At 39.9% G+C, this 19,727-nt stretch overlaps 1 protein-coding gene and 1 pseudogene across 2 annotated transcripts in view; both read right to left on the reverse strand.

Annotated features, from left to right (window-relative positions):
• Positions 1–19,727, reverse strand: part of Pak1 (p21 (RAC1) activated kinase 1) — a 128,654-nt gene that overhangs the window by 78,997 nt on the left and 29,930 nt on the right. Inside the window, exon 2 of one of the 2 annotated variants that reach the window (XM_090348480.1) lies at positions 19,238–19,290. The exons of the other annotated variant lie outside the window; for it this stretch is intronic. The gene's annotated coding sequence lies outside the window, so the exon portion shown is untranslated. The remainder of the gene's footprint in view (positions 1–19,237; positions 19,291–19,727) is intronic. 2 annotated transcript variants of the gene reach the window in all.
• On the reverse strand, positions 9,509–9,989 carry LOC150053534 (large ribosomal subunit protein eL21 pseudogene; annotated as a pseudogene).

Raw genomic sequence — 19,727 nt, forward strand, 5'->3', positions numbered from 1 at the left:
AAACAATAGCAATCATCTGTGGATACAGAAAATAAACCCTGTGCTGGAGTACTAAGGGCAACTTTTAGACAATGTTTTTCTGGAGCATCCTAGAAGCCAAACTCAAAGCAAAAAACTCATACTAGGCCAGGAGTTTGGCCTAGTGGTAGAGTGCTTGCCTAGCATTCACGAATACCTGGGTTCAATTCCTCGGTACCACATACATAGAAAAAAGTCAGAAATGGTGCTGAGGCTCAAGTGGTAGAGCTCTAGACGTGAGAAAGTCCAAGGACAGTGCACAGGCCCTGAGCCCAAGCCCAAGACTGGCAAAAAACAAAACAAAAAAAAAAAACAAAAAAAAAAACCTCATACTAACACTCATTGTCTGATGAAGAAACATTTGTTTTGGTAAGATGCTCAATAAGTTAAAGCAAAGATTGAACATGTTTTTCTGCAAAGGATCAGTTAGTATTTTAAGCTTTGCAGGACATGTCATTTCTATCTCAACAACTCAACTCTGCAAATGTAGCTTAAGTGTGGCCATAGACAATATGTAAATGATTGGGCTGTGATCTAATAAAAAATTTATTCAACAGGACAGATGTGTCCTACAGGCTTCAGGCAAAGACTATTTTGATGAACATTAGGCCCTAGCTGATTAAGCAGAAAATGAGTTTACTGAGGGAATACTGGGTGGCTCACAAAAGTGGGGGAAAGATGAAAAATCAGGCTAGAAACTATAAACCCAGAGCAAAACACAAAGCTACAGTGATGAATCTAATGCAGCTACATCTGATCACTAGATACTACAATGGGTACCACAGCTTCAGCCTCAGTTCAATGGCTACCAACACCAAGGCCACTTCAGAGCCAACAATCAAATCTGCCATTGGTTGGTGCTTCCAAGTGGGGAAATTTATCTCCCCATAACTTCCTCTCTTGTGTCCTTAAAATCCTAAGTGTGTCCTTGAAATCTGAGTGTAGCTTGGATATACTGGACTGATTAAGATCCAAGTTACCGCCTGTGTCCAAGAAGTAGAAAAGGTAGGGAAGTTTTATCTCCTCTAGGGAATTGTATCCTTGCCCTTATTAGGCCTCATGAGACAGAGAACACCAAGTGCGGTGTGGTAAAAAAATGACAACTGGGGCTGGGAGTTTGACCTAGTGGTAGAGTGCTTGCCTAGCATGCACAAAGGCCTGGGTTCAATTCCTCAGTACCATATACATAGAAAAAAGCTGGAAGTGGTGCTGAGGCTCAAGTGGTAGAGCTATAGCTTTGAGAAAGTCCAAGGACAGTGCTCAGGCCCTGAGCCCAAGCCCAGGACTGGCAACAAAAAAAAAAGACAACTATCCATTTTAGTTATCTATCACACCTTTTACCCTCAGTTTGTTTTCTTTTGTTTTAATTCTACTACCAGGGTTGGAAATATAGCTTAACAAAAGAGTGCTTGCCTAGCACACATGAAGCTCTAGGCTTGGATCTCCAGCACTACAGGAAGGGAAGGGAAAAGACAAAACAAAAACAAAAAAACAGCCTACCATATTGTAACAAATTCTAACTAGAAACTGCACTCATCATTTCCCTATAGAGAGGACATAGTCTTATTAAATATCAGTAGTTATTATATCCCAGCATTCTGGTATATACTTCTGGTACGAGTACCAGGTACAGACAGCACATCCCCCTATCCAAAATGCTTGAAATTAGAAGTGCTATTTTTTTCAAGTTTTATAAATATTCATGTACATGTATATATGCACATATGTATCATTCATGTCATTCAGTATATCATTCATATATATGATATATTCATATATGTGACATGTATTATACAATATAATGTATAATGTATATTAATTACATATATTATAACATGGCTATATTATATCATACACATCAATCATATTAATATATATCATCCATGCATGTACATATATGTACATACGCATATAAATGATATTGGGGATGAGACCTATATATAAACGTTATATCCCAGCCACTCAGGTGGGATCCAGACTTGTCACAATAAAGTCAACAGCATGCAGTGAACCAAATGTAGGAGTCATTTTAACAGCTGAGCAGCAACTGCTCTCCACCTTTGTGCTGGTACAGAGTGTCAGTGAGGCTGAGCTTTTAAAGGTCAACACGACACGCAGGTGATCATAACTCCATGCAGGTGGTCAAGCAGGTTAAACATTTTTACAAAAACAAAAAAATATTCTGGTGGCTAAGCTTGACAGGTCTATTACATAAAAAATGAAATGCATTATGTATCATATATTCTATACACAAAGTCTGAAGGTAACTATATACAGTATTTTATGTGTCCTGGTGTTTTAAGTTCAGCCTGTCACTTGAGGTCAAGTGTGAAATTTTCCATTTATGGCACCAAGTCAAAGCTCAAGAGTTTGAATTTTGAGCATTTCATATTTTAGAATTCCAGCATAAAGAAGCTTAAACTGTTCTACACCAAATCTTCATGTATTTCCTAAGGCTGGTACCCTCTTAGAACACTCTAATCTCTCATCAATCCCCTCTGTTTACTGAGAAATTTCATCTTCAGGTATACTCTCCTTTAACAAGCCATTCCCTCTACCTTGACAAGGAATCTTAGCACAACTCATGAAAACTCTTACCACTGTACCTTAAATATCTCCTATTTCCAGCCACACTCTAAGTTCCTTTGCTTAGGAATTATTTCATGGATTGCTGTTCCCTTAGTACTTCATACCACGCCTAGCATGACAAAGGCTCTCAGCAATTACATCTACTGACCCTGAACAAATCTAAAATATAAAAATATTACACATCATTTGGTTCAACCAATCAGTTTCTCTTTGTCTTTCCCTAATTTATTTTATATTCCAAGACACATGTTTATTTTCAAGGTTGACATAAATACCTCTCCAAAATATTTTAAATGTCAGAGGAACACAAATAAAAACATTTTTAAAAAGTGTATTCATAAGTAAATTCTTCAACTGGGGACATGGCCCAAACGGGAGAGCATCTGTCTATAAACATTCAATCCCCGCACCACAAGGTAAGAGAAATTCTTTGCAAACTGAAAGAGTTTGGAGACCCACAAGATCACAAAATTAAAGGAGAAATTTAATGGATATACTCCACTTTAAAGATGCCCCTAGAGCTATTTTACTGTATCCCAATCTTTTTTCTTCCTGAAATCTTCTTTCTTTAAGCTTAGATTCCAACTGTTGCATTGTAGTGGGTCAGCCAAAGTTTCTAGTACAGTATCTTCTGAAAGATATGACAACTATAAAGAGCTATGCTTAGGGGCTGAGAGTGTGGCTTAGTGGTAAAGTGCTTGCCTAGCATGTGGGAAGCCCTGGGTTTGATTCCTCAGTACCACATAAATAGAAAAAGCTGGAAGTGGTGCTGTGACTCAAAAGGTCGAGTTTTAGCCCTGAGCAAAAGAAGCTCAGGAACAGTGCCCAGGCCCTCAATTTCAGCCCCAGGACTGACAAAAGAAAAAAAAAATACACTTAGAAGCAATTAACACACACAACACTCTATACATCCATTATACAATTAAAAATTTTTGTGTCCACAATCGTAACTACTCAAGGTCTGAGGATTGTGGTTCAAAGCCAAACCAGACAGAAAGTCTGTGAGACTGTTATATCCAATTAACTACAAAATAGTTAAAAGTAGGAATGTTTTCTCTCAAGTAATAGAGCATTTAAAAGCTAAGGAACAGCATCCAGGGCTTCAAACAAATTCAAGCCCCTATACCAGTACTTTCAAAAAAAAAACACCAACTTTGAAAAAGCCACCTGTTTCTTGGCACTCTCCCGGTCCACTCTTACCAGTGTCTCCCGCACTTCCTCTTGCACTTCCACCCTCAACACAGATACATTTGCTGAATCTTTTTACTTAAGGTGAGTGAAGTACCAGCAGTTTAAGGGAATGGACAGGCATAGGACAAACATATTGAGGACTTGATAATTGTTTGCTTACATAAAAGTAAGTACAGTCAGCATTTCCATTTTAATAAAATAGAAAATGGGGTGAGTTTCCCAGTTTGTTCCAGCTAAGACTATTATCAGAGTATTCTTGGCTTTCCACTGGGGGTCTTTTACTAAAACTGGCCAGGGTACAAAAAAGTACCAGGTTAGAAGTCAGAAGCCCTCAGACAAGCCACTTAACTTGGTTAAGCATCAGTTTCCCATTTGCCAATGGAAAGAACCATTTTGTCTTTCCTTTGCTGAGCACACTGAAAGAACAAGGCAATGTATACTAGTAAAAGTATCATGAGAAGTGTGCAAGGATACAGAAGGCCAGGGACAATGTGTTAATGGATGATGCCCACTGATGATGACAAATGACAAAGTAAATACTAGGGTCTACCCTCTGAGAATCATATTGTTTATTCTAGCAATAGCCCTTTAAAAATCAGATTTATTGGGCTGGGAGTTTGGCCTAGTGGTAAAGTGCTTGCCTAGCATGCACGAAGAACTGGTTCAATTCCTCAGTACCACATACATAGAAAAAAAAAGCCAGAAGTGGTGCTGAGGCTCAAGTGGTAGAGCTCTAGCCTTGAGAAAGTCCAAGGACAGTGCTCAGGCCCTGAGCTCAAGCCCAGGACTGGCAAAAAAAAAAAAAAAAATACTTCAACTCAATTCTTATAGAGTGAAAATTGACTGTGTACATTAGAAAATGTTCTGATCTCAATTTTGAAATTAGTTTAATTAAGAAAATGGAAAAGTGAACCATTAGTTCTTTTCTGCTTATTGCTATGATTATTAAAAAAAAAAAAGTAGGCTTTGAAATTCAGATATTCAAGCTTACAATAGAAAAGAAACCCTGAACAAGGGCCTAGAGGAACAGATGAGCAAATAAAAGGTAATCAAGATGTTGCTATGAGCCAGGTGCGGTGGCTCATGCCTGTTACCCTAGCTACTCAGGAGGCTGAGATCTGAGGACTGAGGTTCAAAGCCAGCCCGGGCACTAAATTCCGTGGGACTCTTACCTCCAATTAACCACCAGAAAACTGGAAGTAGCACTGTGGATCAAGGGGTAGGGCTGTAGCCTTAAGCTGAAGAGCTCAGGGACAGCGCTCAGGCCTGGCATTCATGCTCCATGACCGGAGGGGAGGGGAGGGGAAGCTGCTATGTTGAGAGTATGTGGAACTGACAGTAAATTTAAAAAAAAAAAAGCCTCTTGCTTTCCAGCCAGACACCCTTTACATCCTATAAGTATTCTGATTCTCTATGCTGCTCCTAGACAGACCTGAATAAACAGTTCAGACTAAGTCATAAGAAAGTCTTGGGCCCTCCTATCCTAAGCACTCCACAGGCAGACAGGCTGTCCGATGACACATGTTGACATAATGCTGGCCTTCAGACAGTCTTTTTTAGTGGGGTGATGTAGCTGCTATTATCTGCAGTTTTAAATACCCATCTGCCTACAGCATGGATTTTTTTTTTGCTTGGGGTGAGAGTGCAGAAAAAAATGCAAAGGACATATTTGGAATCTACAAAGCAGAGACCAGTATAAATATGTAATTTTCTCAGCAACAGCTCTACATAGGGCAGACATGCAGACCCTGTGGTGCCAGGATCCAGACCCTGTCCTGTTGTAGCCTCCAGACTTCAGTGGGGCCATGAACTTCAAGTAGGAAGAATGGACTCATCACTGCAGTAGCTTCACTACCCAGGGCACGTTCCCCCAGCAAGTTCCTTCAGCCTTCTCTGGGTGTCTGCCAGATGCAGTGGCCTGTACTAGGTGCACTCCAGAAGTAGCTAGCCAATAAATCAGAGGCAACAAACCCATAGACAGTTAACCATGATAACCCCACTCAATATATCACCTTTATAATAACTGATTTTTTTAACTTTAAGGTTAATCATAAAAACAGGAAGAATGAAGTAAATCTTTCATCAAAGTAGGACAAAAGGCAAAAACGATGACTATAAAAGCCAGAAATGATTCACCAGGACATAATTTTCCTATATAGACACCCTTCTCACTTTGGGGTCAAATAGAAAAAGGTTGTGATTCTTTAAAAACAGTATTTTAATACTGTGGTTTGAACTTGGCCTTCTGCTTTTCAGTCAGGTGCTCTAACACTTAAGCCATACCACAGCCCTCAAAAAATTTTTGAAGTCTGGCACTAATAGTTTATGTCTATAATCCTAGCTACTCAAGAGGCTGAAATCTAGGCTAGGCAGAAAAGTCTACAAAGACTCTTACCTCTAACTTGTCCATAAAAGGCTTGGAAGTGGGCTGGGAGAATGGCTAAGTGATAGAGCATTGGCCTAGCATGTATGAAGCTAGGCCATGTATGTTTGATTCCTCAGTACCACATAAACAGAAAAAGCCAAAAGTGACGCAGTGGTGCTAGAGCGTTAGCCTTGAACCAAAGAAGCTCAGGGACAATGTCCAGGCCCTGAGTTCCAGCCCCAGGACTGTCCAAAAACAAAACAAAACAAAGCAAAGCAAAACAACAACAACAAAAATCTTGGAAATGCCTGGGCACTAGTAGTTCATGCCTATAATCCTAACTGGTCAGAGGATGAGATGTAAGGATCACAGTTCAAAGCCAACCCACCCAGGCAGGAAAGTGTGTGCTAGTCTCACCTCCAATTAACTACCAAACAAAATAAAAATTTTAAAAAGCTAGAAATGGAGCTTTGGCTCATATGGTAAAGCACTAGCCTTGAGTGAAAAAAACTCAGAACAGCATCCAAGTCCTGCGTTTAAGCACCAGGACCAGCATACCTACACACAAAAAAGCTCGAAGTGGAGCTGTGGCACAAGTGGCAGCACTATCCTTGAGTAAAAAAGCTTATGCAAAGCACCCAGTCCCTCAGTTCAAGGCCCAGGACTAGCACATACACACATACAAAAGAACTAGAAGCTCCGGCTGGGAGTTTGGCCTAGTAGCAGAGTGTTTGCCTAGTATGCACAAAGACCCAGGTTCAATTCCTTGGTACCACATACACAGAAAAAATTCGGAAGTGGTACTGTGGCTCTAGTGGTAGAGTGCTAGCCTTGAGAAAACCCAAGGACAGTGCAGTGTTCAGGCAGGCCCTGAGCTCAACTCCCAGGACTGGGGGGGAAAAGTACTAGAAGCTTACATATTAGATAATTATTAAGACCAGAAATTATGAAAGAAGAAACAGGTGACAAGCCTTTAACTGAATCAAACTAGATTTTTCAGATCTTTGTGGTTAGGAAGAATATACAGACTCCCCTATATGAAAAGAAGTAAAGCACCTTTTCTCATTCTGCATCAGAATAGGAAGAGTTATCTATCTTGGATCTATCAAAATGTACATTTCAGAAAGACCAATATCCTCAAAACCAAGTCATTTTATAATATGTTTTAGCTAAACAAGATCAAAAACATTACCAAGTCCAACTCTCCTATGGGTAAATGAAATGGATACCTGTAGAAAAGGCACTAAGTAGTAATGAGAATATGGAGACATTGAAACTATCTTACACTGTGGTACAAACATAAAATGGTATAGCTCCTTTGAAAACCAATCTAGAATTCCCCAAAAGATTAATAAACACAGTGTTAGCACTTGGCCCAGTGATTCCACTTCTACATGGTAAATGAAAATATACCTCTAAGCTGGGTGTCAATGGCTCACACCTATAATCCTAGCTACTCAAGAGGCTGAGATCTGACAGTTGAGGTTCAAAGCCTAGGCAGGAAAGTCTGTGAGACTCTTACCTCCACTAAACTATGAAAAAAGCCAGAAGTGAAGCTATAGTGAAGAGGTAAGGTACTATCCTTGAGCAAAAGAAGCTCAGGGATAGCACCCAGGCCCTAGGTTCAAACCCCAACTGACACCAAAAGAAGAGAAGAGACATTTATATAAAAATTATACATAAATGTGTTCAAAGTGGCATGTTCATAGCAATCAAAAATATACATTAACTGGTAAAGAGGTAAATAAAATGAGTTATATCCAAACAACAGAATATTACTCAACAATAAAGATGATTAAGTAGTTGTGTCTATGTATTTATACAAAGGAATAATAGCCAGTAAAACAATGCGAAATATTAAAGAGAAAAATGCTATGAGTGTGAATCTTGAACACATTACATACTAAGGGAGATAAGACATAAAAGATCACAGATTTTGGAAATGGCGCTGTGGTTCAAGGGGTAGGGTAGTAGCTTTGAGCTGAAGAGCTCAGGGACACCACCCAGGCCCAGAGTTCAAGTCCCATCAACAACCAAAAAAAAAAATCACAGATTTTATTATTTAACTTCTATAAAATGTCCAAAGTAGACAATCAAATCCATAGAAACAAAAAAAATAGAATAGGATAGTTTCCAAGGGTACAAGTTGATTATGTGGGAAAATAGTGAGATAATATGCTTGTTATAGAATGCCAAAGTGTCTCAAAACTTGATTGTAGTACTACTGGTTGAAATACTGAATCATATATTTTTTTAAGTAGGTGAGTTTTCTGGTATACGCATTTTACCTTAATAAAGCTGTTAACAAATAAACAGGCAAAACCATGGTAGAGGGCAAGAATACCAAATGGTCTTAAGAGTAAGACCTTCATTCAAATTCTGGTTCTACTAATATTACCACGACTTCTCATAAAACCTTAGCCTCTTTATCTGAAAAATTAAGGTATCACAGTAATCCCTACCATTGCAAAATGACTAGGACATCACATAAGAAACAGTTATTCAGAGATAGTTTTTTAAATAGACATCCCTGCCACTAGTATTACTTTCCAAAATAATTTAAACGAAGGCTATTTTTTTTTCATTTAAGTACATTTATGAGCTTTTCCACAAGTTAAATAACAGGAAACTGAGAACATCTTTAATTTACAAGGAAGAGTAAGAATATTCGACAGCGTTTTGCATACAGGAACAGCATTCAGTCCTGAGAAAAGAAGGGGTAAATCAAATACTCCAATTGCCTTCTTCCCCTACAAACCAGACCCACTTTCTGTTTCAATCAAAACACTATGACCACTATGTCACCAATGAAAGGAAATAATTGTTCGAGAGCAAGAACATGCTTTCCAGTTGTGGCTGGTGGAGAAACAATAAAACTTGCCCTCACTTTAATTGGAGGACACATCAGGAGGACACCATTTATGAGCAACCAAAGATGGAAAGAAGAAAAGAATAGCTGTTTATTACTTTTCTTTACAGAAAAAAAAAAAGAGACAGAGAGAGAAATCTGGCTACAGAGCAAGGTCATACAACCCCAGTTATGATAAAATATGACAAGCAGCATGTGGTTAATACTCTATAGACCTTAGGAGATAAAATTTCAGAGGTAGTTTCAAACTACTATAATAGTAGTAGCTTATATAGTCTTGAATAAATAAGTCTCTGCCACTCAATTCCCTTCCCGTGCACCTATTCAGAATTTTCCTCAAACCAAGCAACTACTCCATGCAAGACAATGGACAGAGATACTGTGTTTTGGGGGCTTACAGGCTAGCACAGTGAAGAAGTTAAATATTTTTTTTCATTTTTATAGTCCAGAGATCTTTATTTATTTTTTAATGTCTCTTAGGCCATGAATTCATAGGTGACAGGTTCCAATAGCTCAGGTTCCTTCCCATTGGTTCTCATAAAGTGTGCTTCTCTGGGTGGAGCCAGTTGGCGCTTCAGCTGAACCCAGGTTCCTTTCTCTTTGGCTTCCTTCTTTTTCTGGTCATTTTCCTTCACCCGTTTCAGGAAGCTATCTCGGCTCTTAGAGTGCTTAATATGTTCAATACGCACATTAATCCTCTTGGCAAGTATCTTGCCCTTAACTTGTTTGTTCACAACAATGCCAACAGCATGCTGGATAACATTGTAGACCCTTCCAGTTTTGCCATGATAACATTTATGAGGCATTCCCTTGTGAACTGTACCCATTCCCTTGATGTCTACAATATCACCCTTCTTGTAGATTCTCATGTATGTGGCCAAAGGAACAACTCCATGCTTCCTGAAGGGCCTAGAGAACATGTACCGGGTACCTCTCTCCTTTCATGTTCGTCATTTTGGCAAATTACTGGAAAATGGCGGTGCCGGCCAAAAGGGAAGTTAAATATTTAAAACAAATAAATAAACAAGCCACTTACAACTTACGTTGCGCAGTAAATATCTATCAACAAAGGTGAGTAGAAGAGCAGTGTGCAGAGAAAAGCTTATCAACAAACCCTACATTACCTATCAGAAGTAGCTTTCCTCGCAGTACCTCTGACACAAACAGGGACTTAGTATATCTTTTTCATTATGCTACATGACTATTTACTGACTTCTTATATAGGTCAGTCACAAATAAACATACAATGTAAAACAAATGCAAGTGAGTCTAATTAACTCTAAAATGACCATACTACCACCTATTTCACAGTATTGTTCTAAAGATTAAATAAAAAAATATACTCTGGGTAGACCAGGAGCCTGGCCTAGTGGTACAGTGCTTGCCTAACACGTGCAAAGCCCTGGGTTCGAGTCCTCAGTATTACATACACAGAAAAAGCTAGAAGTGGTGCTGTGGTTCAAGTAGTAGAGCACTAGCTTTGAAAAAGCCCAAGGACAGTGCCCAGGCCCCGAGTTCAAGCCCCGGGACTGGCCAAAGAAGAAGGAGGAGAAGGAGGAGGAGGAAAATATACTCTGATCATCAGTGTTTTATGAGAGAGACAATACTAAATCCTTAACAGAAAGCTGTCAATCCTTTAGTGTGCTCTCAATGCACATAACGGATTCTAACATCAGAATCTACTCACAGAATGACTAAAAAGATTAAATCAAATCATATACAGGTGGTGTACACAGTATAGTCCCTAACATAGCTCATTTAAAAAAACATTAGCTACTAATTTCCTTAACCCATTTAATTTCCTCATCTGTAAAGCAATGAGAATAATAGAACTTAACTCAGAACTATTACAGGTATTAAATTAGTGGTTAGACTTAAAGGTTTTCTAAGTGTCTGGCACACAGTAAATGAGATTATATTTGACAATATCTAGACATTTTCTACTTCACAACTATGGGACAAGAGATTTCATAAAACAGCTTCATATTCCCACAAGGAAGAATTATACTACCTTAAGTAACAGTGACCCTGAAACAGAGAAACTAAAACAAAGAAAACAAGCTCTATCATCTAATCTCCCCTGAACTATTAGGAGTATATGGTTCTACTTCTACTTTATTAGTCAGGGCTATTTTAGCTCTCCCCTTTACCAAAACAAGCAAGAAATTTACCAAAGCACATAGATTCAGTGGGAGGAACAGCAGTTCTTTCTTTTCTCCTGATTCCCAGGCTGCTGCCATGAGCCAACCCAAAAGTAAAGCTCATGTACTTTGAAAGCATACTCTCCTCTCTCCCATTCCTCTACCTCTCACCACCCCAACAGGTTTAAAACCAACATCTATTTTTCCCTTCTAGTATCATCAGAGGTCACATTGGGCTGACCTCTTGCTCCACAAGAGCAAGCTGCCTAGTGGGCTTCATTTTGGGCTCTGTGGATCAGACTGAGATCGACTTAACTACTTACCTCATCCAGAGATTCCTTTCTTATAGGGAACTTCTACTGCTACTACCTTCTCCCAAGATTAAGCAGGCGTTCAGCCTGAGAAATTTCACTTGGGTAGGACAACATGAATTAATTTCCTTTTCGCAGCCTACAAGTGAACTGGGCTCAGGGAGGGGCCAAAGGCAAGTTGTAACAACTTACATTGGACTTTCTCCCCAGGAAGTGGCTTTGAAGAGGGGAAAAAAAAAAAGACCATGGGTAACTTAGAGAAAACTTGGGAGAAAGAACACATCAAGAGAATAACCAGACACATACAAAATTATTTCCTATGTCTAATTATTGCCAGTATTTCCAGGACAAATCAAATGCCTCTTCTGGAGTGGGGAGAAGGAAACTATTAAGCAAGTGCTCATTATGTGACAGCCACTAGAGGAATTTCTCCAACTTCATTTCTGGGGTATCATTTACCCACGTTAGAGATGAAGAAGTGAGGATGAGGAGAGGCTTGGCAACAAGCGTGAGGTCCCTCAGCCATTAAGTAAAGGTGAAATATATTCCTGTATCTTTCAGGAATCAGAAAACTACAATCCAGTGAAACAATCATTTCATGTGTCAACCTGACTGGCCACAGGCTGCCCCGATTAAACATTAAATTCTAGGTGTGCCTTTAAGGGTGTTTCAGGATGATATTAGCATTTGAATCAGTGGACTCTGTAGCCTGCCCTCTGAGTGTGGACAGGTATTGTCCAGTCCTAGACCCTGAGTAGAACAAGGGTAGAAGAAAGAGGAATTGACTGCTTTTGCTTCCAGCCTGCCTACCTGACTAGGAACACTGCCTCTCTTCTGCAGCCCTCAGCCTTTGGGCTGAGGATTTCCAGTTAGCGCTTGGCAGACCATACATGCATGTGCAATGCCTCCTAATAAAGATAAGGATGGGTATGGTTTACTCGTTCTATTATTCTGGAGAACCTTGGCTAACCAGCTTTCAACTAGTATACTAATTTGTTGTATTGGTTTTTGTTTTTAATAAAAATTCTTAATTTCATTGGAAATAATTTTTTGTGCCAGTACTAGGGCTTTAACTCAAGCCTTACACCAAGGTATATAATAATAATTATTATATTATAATATTGTAATTTATTATTATTACTATTATTATTATTATTATTTGTTGTGGTGGTTTTTGTCAATAGTGGGACTTAAACTCAGGGCCTGGGCACTGTCCCTGTGCTTTTTTGCTCAAAGGTAGCACTCTACCACTTGGGAGTCACAGCTCCACTTCTGTTTTTTAGGTGGCTAGTTGGAGATAAATGTCCCACAGATTTTCCTGCCCAGGCTTGCTTCAAACCATGATCCTCAGATCTCAGCCACCTGAGTAGGTAGGATTACAGGCATTAGATACCAACACTCAGCTACAAAAAATAAATGTAAGCATATACTCTACAAACATTCAAGAGTTCTTATATGACACTATGTTGTCTACTCTCTACTGAAACATTAATTAAGCCAGCATTCAGTGGCCCATCCCTGTGATCCTAGCTACTCAGAAAGCTGAGACCTGTAGGATCATGATTCAGACTCAGCCTGGGAAGAAAACACTAGACTACAGTATGGTTCAAGTAATATATACCAACCATAAGCAAGAAAGACACGCCAGAGCATGAGGCCCTGAGCTCAAACTCCAGCACTGGCAAGCACACACACACACACTCACGCGCACACACACAGACACTCAATATAAATGTAATATAAAATATAAATACAAAACTGCTACAAATGTAATCCATGCCATATATAAATCTGCAATGAAAGTTCCACAGAACAATCCTTAGACTAGATGTGATGGTGCATTCCTGTAAACCCAGTTACTCAGGAGATGAAGACTGAAAGGACTGGAAGTGGCACTGTGGCTCAAGTGGTAGAGCACTAGCCTACCACTGAAGAGCTCAGGGACAGCACGTAGGCCACATCACCACCATCACCAACAACAACAAAAAAATTAATACAGCCTACCAAATTAAATCAGCAATTTACATGTTCTAACTTATGGTTTGCAAACAGGTTAAAAGAGAAGATAAGACATGAGTCATGATTTAAAGTAAAACAAAATAAACACTAACAACTGTCATTTCAGAAACTTGGGTATCTGCACTCTGATCCCATGAATCAGCTACCCAAATAAAATGTCCGATATTCCTTTTAACACAACATGCTGCCAATGCAATATGAGATTTTCTGTTATGAGGAACTATGAGGCTTCAAGTTTCTGAGCTATGTCTTAAAGTTGGAATTTTTACTAATGTAGCAATTGGCTTACCTCTAAGTAAATGAATTCATAAGCTCTGATAGGTGTTCTGTTTGTGGATGGAATTACTTTTGGTAATGTTACAAAAAAAATCAGCTCAAGGTTATTAGGATGAAATCTATGGGTGTTTGTTTTCAACATAATCATCATTCCCAATATAAATCTCAAGGTACACAGTCCATGTGATTCTTACATAGTTATAGAACTTGGTAACAGTCTTTCTAAAAGAGCTAAGACGCCAGGTGCGGTGGCTCATGCCTGTAATCCTAGCTACTCAGGAGGCTGAGATCTGAGGACCCAGGTTCAAATCCAGCCCAGGCACTTAAAGACCATGAGACTCCTATCTCCAATTAACCACTAGAAAGCTGGAAGGGGGACTGTGGTTCAAGGGGTAGGACAGTAGCCTTGAGCTGAAGAGTTCAAGGACAACATCCAAGCCGAGTTCAAGCTCTACAACCAACAACAACAACAAAAAAAACCTAAGGTGACATCTAGAACTTGCTACCAGAAAAATACTTTTCCAGTTATATCACAGAATGTCCATGTGACTTTGAGCAGCTGATTTTCTCTTTCTAATACTCAATAACTAATCTATGTAAAATGGTGATCACAGTTGAGTACCTGTGGCTCACTCCTATAATCCTAGTTACTCAGGTAACTGAGATCTGAGGATTGTGGTTCAAGGCCAGCCCAAGCAGACTAATCTGAAAGACTCTTATCTCCAACTAACCAGCAAAATAGACATTAGCAAACATTAGGTTTTCTTTCTCCCGTCCTTCTCCCTTCTGTGTCTCCATTCTAATACTACAATGACATTCAGTGGTTTTTCCCTCCCTCTTTGTTTATGGAGCAGAAAGAAGGAACTAAATTGACATAGAAAGAACCATCAGGTATATCTGCAAGTACTGCCCAGGTATATACTAAGGAAAGTGGGAAAGTATAAGAAGATATTACTGTACCCAGCAGTCTCTAAATTCAAACAAGCTATCAACTTCTCAGCCCACATAGATGAATGGCCTTCAATACATAAAATTGGAAACGTAAAAGCATATATTTAAACTAGCCCAGCCAACCATACTCATCTAAGACATTCCTTGTCATTAGAGAAGTATTATAATAGTGTGGTGTCTCCGCAAAGTGATCTTGAACTATGCACTGCTTTTATTCACAGCCTGAACAATTCCATTTATAGAATATATCAAATTGAAATATAAAATAAATACATCAGACAAGATTCATTTCCAGTAGAAATTCATTTCATTACCAATTTTGTTAACTCTAAAATAAAATGCTATTTTTTAATTTTTAATTAGTATCCACACTCAATTCTCAAATATATAATAATGCTTTGTGTCTCACAAGCACTTAGCATAAGGGCAAGAATAATATTTAACTTCTTTAACATCACTGAAAAAAATTAAGAAACCTGTCCAGGTTCACACAGGTAAGTAGAAGAATAACCTAGCCCTCCCAACCATAAGTCCAATACTCTTCCCACTAATATAGTAATTTCCGATTTCTATTCCAAGTCAAAATGATTTACCTAGAAAGAAAACAGAAAGTAGAGAAATAATGGCAAGAGATAGCTTCACTCAGCTACCAAAAAACGATTTTCTATAGTGAGAGAAATAGTTAAGTGTCAGAGTCATCAAAAAACAAGACCTCCCAGCCAGGCACAGGAAACTCACAACTGTAATCCTAGATACTCAGGAGGCTAAAGATCTAAGGATTTGGTTCCTAGCCTAAGCAGAAGAGACCTGACGAGCCTTGATCTCCAGTAAACCAACAAAACAGCTGGACTGAAAGCATCAAGTGATAAAGTATTAGTCATGAGCAAAAGAAGGAAAAAATGGGGGGGGGGGGGGGGGGAAGGGAGCAAAAGCACAAGGCCCGGCATTCAAGTTCCTAGGTACCAGTGCACACACATATGGGTATTTTCTCTCTCTCTCTCTCTCCCTCTCTCTCTCTCTCTCTCTCTTTCTCTCCCTCCCTCCCTCCCTCCCTCCCTCTCTCTCTCTTATACACACACACACATACACCCCTCATCTGAATCACTCTCACCTCAAATGGCAATAAAAGTAAAGGTGCCTATGTATTATAAAGGCCAGGGGAAATATGTTAACACCTAAATAATCCAAAAAAGGCAGAAGCCAATTTGGAAAACCTTCTCCCCTTCTCCTTGTTTCCTTGGCACTCTCCTCTTGCAGGTCTGTTCCATGTCCTCAACCTTCCCAAAGAAAGACTTTATCCCTCCAGATCTGAATCCTGTCCTCTTAAGTAGCCACTGGATGCCAACAATGCATATATATATATATATATATATGAAAGTAAAATGGGGGGAGGGGAAGGAGTCGGTTTTTATCTAGGTTCCCTGCTATTTATGCCTTACTCAAAGGCATCAGATCAGAGTTAGTACCTTATGACTTCAATCAATCCAGTCATTTCCAAGCCCCACCCCCACCCCCGCTTTTCTCTGAGTGGTACTAGGATTTTGAGTGCAGGACCTTGAAATCACTAGGCAGGCACTCTACTGCTGAGCCATGCCTCAAACCCTTTATTGCACTAGTTATTTTTAAAACGAGGTTTCATTTCCTGTCCAGGTGGCACTCTTACTTTTAGTTTCCAATCATAGATGGGATGACAGGCTTGCACCACTACTTCTTGCACTGACAGTCTCCGTTTGGACTTTTCTGCCCAGGGCTGGATGGCCTAAAACTATGATCCTCTAATTTCAGCTTCCATGAATCTGCACACACCACCAAACCTAGCTTCCAGTCAAATCTTCCAGGAATTGTAATATTTAAGCAAATAAAATGTGGAGTTGCAACCAAACTCATGCCTATAATCCTAGCTATTCAGGAGGCTGAGATCTGAGGATTATAGTTCAAAATCAGCCTGGGCAGGAAAGTCCATGAGACTCTTATCTACAATTAATCACAAAAAGGCCAGAAATGGTGCTGTGGCTCAAGTAGTAAAGTGCTAGCCTTGAGCAAAAAAAGCTCAGTGACAAAGCCCAGGCCCAGTGTTCAATCCCTAAGACTGGCCAAAAAGAAAGCAGAGTTGCTCTGGCAAATGGAAGTGGATACAGTTACTTCCTCTTTCCATTTCCCAAACTTACCAGGAATCCATGAGCTCCAACTTCAGAATCCTAAGACTCTAGTTTAACATCTACATGTTTTGCTTCAGGAAAAAAGTCCAGAGAGAAAAGGTGAGTTTGAATCACACAGCGAGTTAGTGCTAAACTGAAACTCAAACTCAGATGTGCTGACTTCAAGGCTAGCCAATCCCGTATTTCATCACATTATTCCTTTGAGAGAACCACAAGAAGATGAATGAGAAAGAATTTTTAATAGTATCAAGTGCTAAAGGCACATGCAGTTCCTCAGCTAATTTCCCCTATAGGTTAAAGTTCAAATGCTCAGACTTACAAGGACAATTTCAGGTAGTAACCAGCTCTCACTAAAGTGTCAAGTTGTTTATAGAAACAGACATAATTATGTTACTACCACGACTACTAATGATGATGATGTCACTAATGCTGTTAGTAGATAAATGAGACCCAAGAGGCTTCTGAACTCCCTGCTCCCTGCATCCTCAGAATTCATCACTTAACCAGGTAAGAACTCTTCCCATATTCACCAAGCCTAGAAAAAGGAACAGAATCAGAACTTCCTACTTCTTTGCTAAATGATGTGAGTAACTTGGTACTCAATATTTCTCTACCACTGTAGTAGTCAGCTCCTGAGAAGGTATGCATGATCCTGTCTCCTGGTATTTACGTCCCCGGGTAGTTTTCTCCTGTTTAGTAGAAGGGATGGTCTACTAAAATTACACAGCAGAAGCGGAGTTCTGAAGTTAGATTATAATAGAGACTGCAGCTTCTGTTCTGATTACTCGCTTCTCTTCCAGATCACTTCTTCAGGGAAGCCAACTACATTTGTTATCCTTTCATTTGCTCTCAAGATGAAGTTTCTGCAACTTAGATATAAATTCAACTTCATCTCTCTACTCTTTTAACTTCCTTTAAAGTTTGCTTCTAATTCAAGATAGCACATTAAAAACATTTATTGGCTGGGAAGGTAGAGATAAGGAGGACTACAATGCAAGGCCATAGTGGGCAAAAAGCAGATACCATCTCAACAAAAAAGAAGACAAACATGATGGGACAAGTCTGTCAACCCAGCTCCTCGGAGAGCATAAACAGAAAAGTTGCAGTCCAGCTAACCTGGGTAAAAGCAAAAGACCCTATTCAAAATAATAATAACAACAACAACTAAAGCAGCTGAATGCTGGTGGCTCGTGCTTGTAATCCAAAGCTACTCAGGAGGCTGAGATCTGATTGTAGTTTAAAGCCAGCCTGAGCAAGAAAGTCCATGAGACTCTTCAACTCCTTAATTAAAAAAAAAAAAAAAAAAGATTGGCAGAAGTGGAGCTGTGGCTCAAGTGGTACACTTCTAGCCTTGAACAGAGAGGTTCAAGGACAGTGCCCAGGCCCTGAGTTCAAGTGCCAGGACAAGAGAAGGGGGGAGAGAGGGAGAGAGGGAAAGGAGAAGAGGAGAGAGAGGGGGAGGGAGAGAAGGAGGGAAAGGAGAGAAAGGACAGAGGAGGGAAAGAGAGAGGGAAAGGTAAGGAGGGAGGGAGGGAGGGAGGCAGAGAGGGAGGGAGGGAAAAGAAAGAAGGGAGGGAAGGAAAGGAAAGGAAAGGAAAGGAAAGGAAAGGAAAGGAAAGGAAAGGAAAGGAAAGGAAAGGAGGGAGGGAGGGAGGAAGGAAGGGAAGGAGGGAAAGAAAGAGGGAGAGAAGGAGGGAGGGAGGGAGGGAAGGAGGGAGAGCAGGAAAAGCAGAGAAAAGTACAATGGCTGGGCACAGTGGCATGCACCTGTCAGACCCAACAATGAATGGAAGCACAAGTAGAAGGAATGCAGCCCAGGCTAGCCAAAACATAAAGCAATACCCTACTTTGTAAATAACATAAAAAGGGCTGGAGGCATGACTCAACTGGCAGAGCACCTGACCCCCCAAAAATGACACCTAAAATATCTATGATTCCTCCCAAAACTCACACTAAAATGAAACTAAAAACATAAGAAAGGTATAAACCTTAATAATAGAGAAAATAAGCTGGGCACGGTGGCTCATGCCTGTAATCCTAGCTACTCAGGAGGCTGAGATCTGAGAACCACAGTTCAAAGCCAGCCAGGACACAAAAGAACTTGAGGCTGTGGCTCAAGGGGTATGGAAGTATCCTTGACCTGAAGAGGTTAAGGACAGCGCTTCAGGCCCAGAGTTCATGCCCCATGCCCCACAAAAAAAAATAATAATAAATAATAATAATAATAATAGAAAAAATAGGTGAAAGAACATCAGAAGGTAAAAGATTTCAACAAACTTTAGAATATACTGAGTATAGAGGAACTGTAACTTTAAATAGGCAAACCAAACTAGAGTCTAGAGCCTTACCAGATCCCTGGGCGGCGGAGATGTGTGCTTCCTGGACAACAGGATTACTTCACCTGGAAAGAATCAGTGGATGGAAACACATGAAGAAACAGGGCTAGGCCAGACATAGCAGTCATGCCTGTAATCCTAGCTAGCTATGTGGAAGTGGAAATAGGAGAATCACAGTTAAGGCCAGTTTAGGTAAAAAGTTGACAAGACATCACAGAACAAGAGACATGGTGGTTCGCACCTGTGAGTCCAGCAACATAGAAGGGCCACTCTCAGACAAAGGGCTCAAGACCCTACTGAAAAACAACTAAAGCAAGAAAGGGCTGAGGGTATGACTCAAGTGGTAGATTGCCTGCTTCACGAGCATGAGGCCTTGACTTCAAACCCCAATCAATGCTACAAGAAAAGGGGGACGGCTTAGAAAATATGTATCATTTGCACAAACTGCCAAAGAGGCGGCAGCAACTTGAACACAGGTGTTTTTATTCTTTTTTTTTCTTCT

This window comes from Megascapheus bottae, chromosome 16 (genome assembly GCF_031878675.1).
Source record: "Megascapheus bottae isolate mThoBot1 chromosome 16, mThoBot2.hap1, whole genome shotgun sequence".
NCBI classification, from domain to species: Eukaryota; Metazoa; Chordata; class Mammalia; order Rodentia; family Geomyidae; genus Megascapheus; species Megascapheus bottae.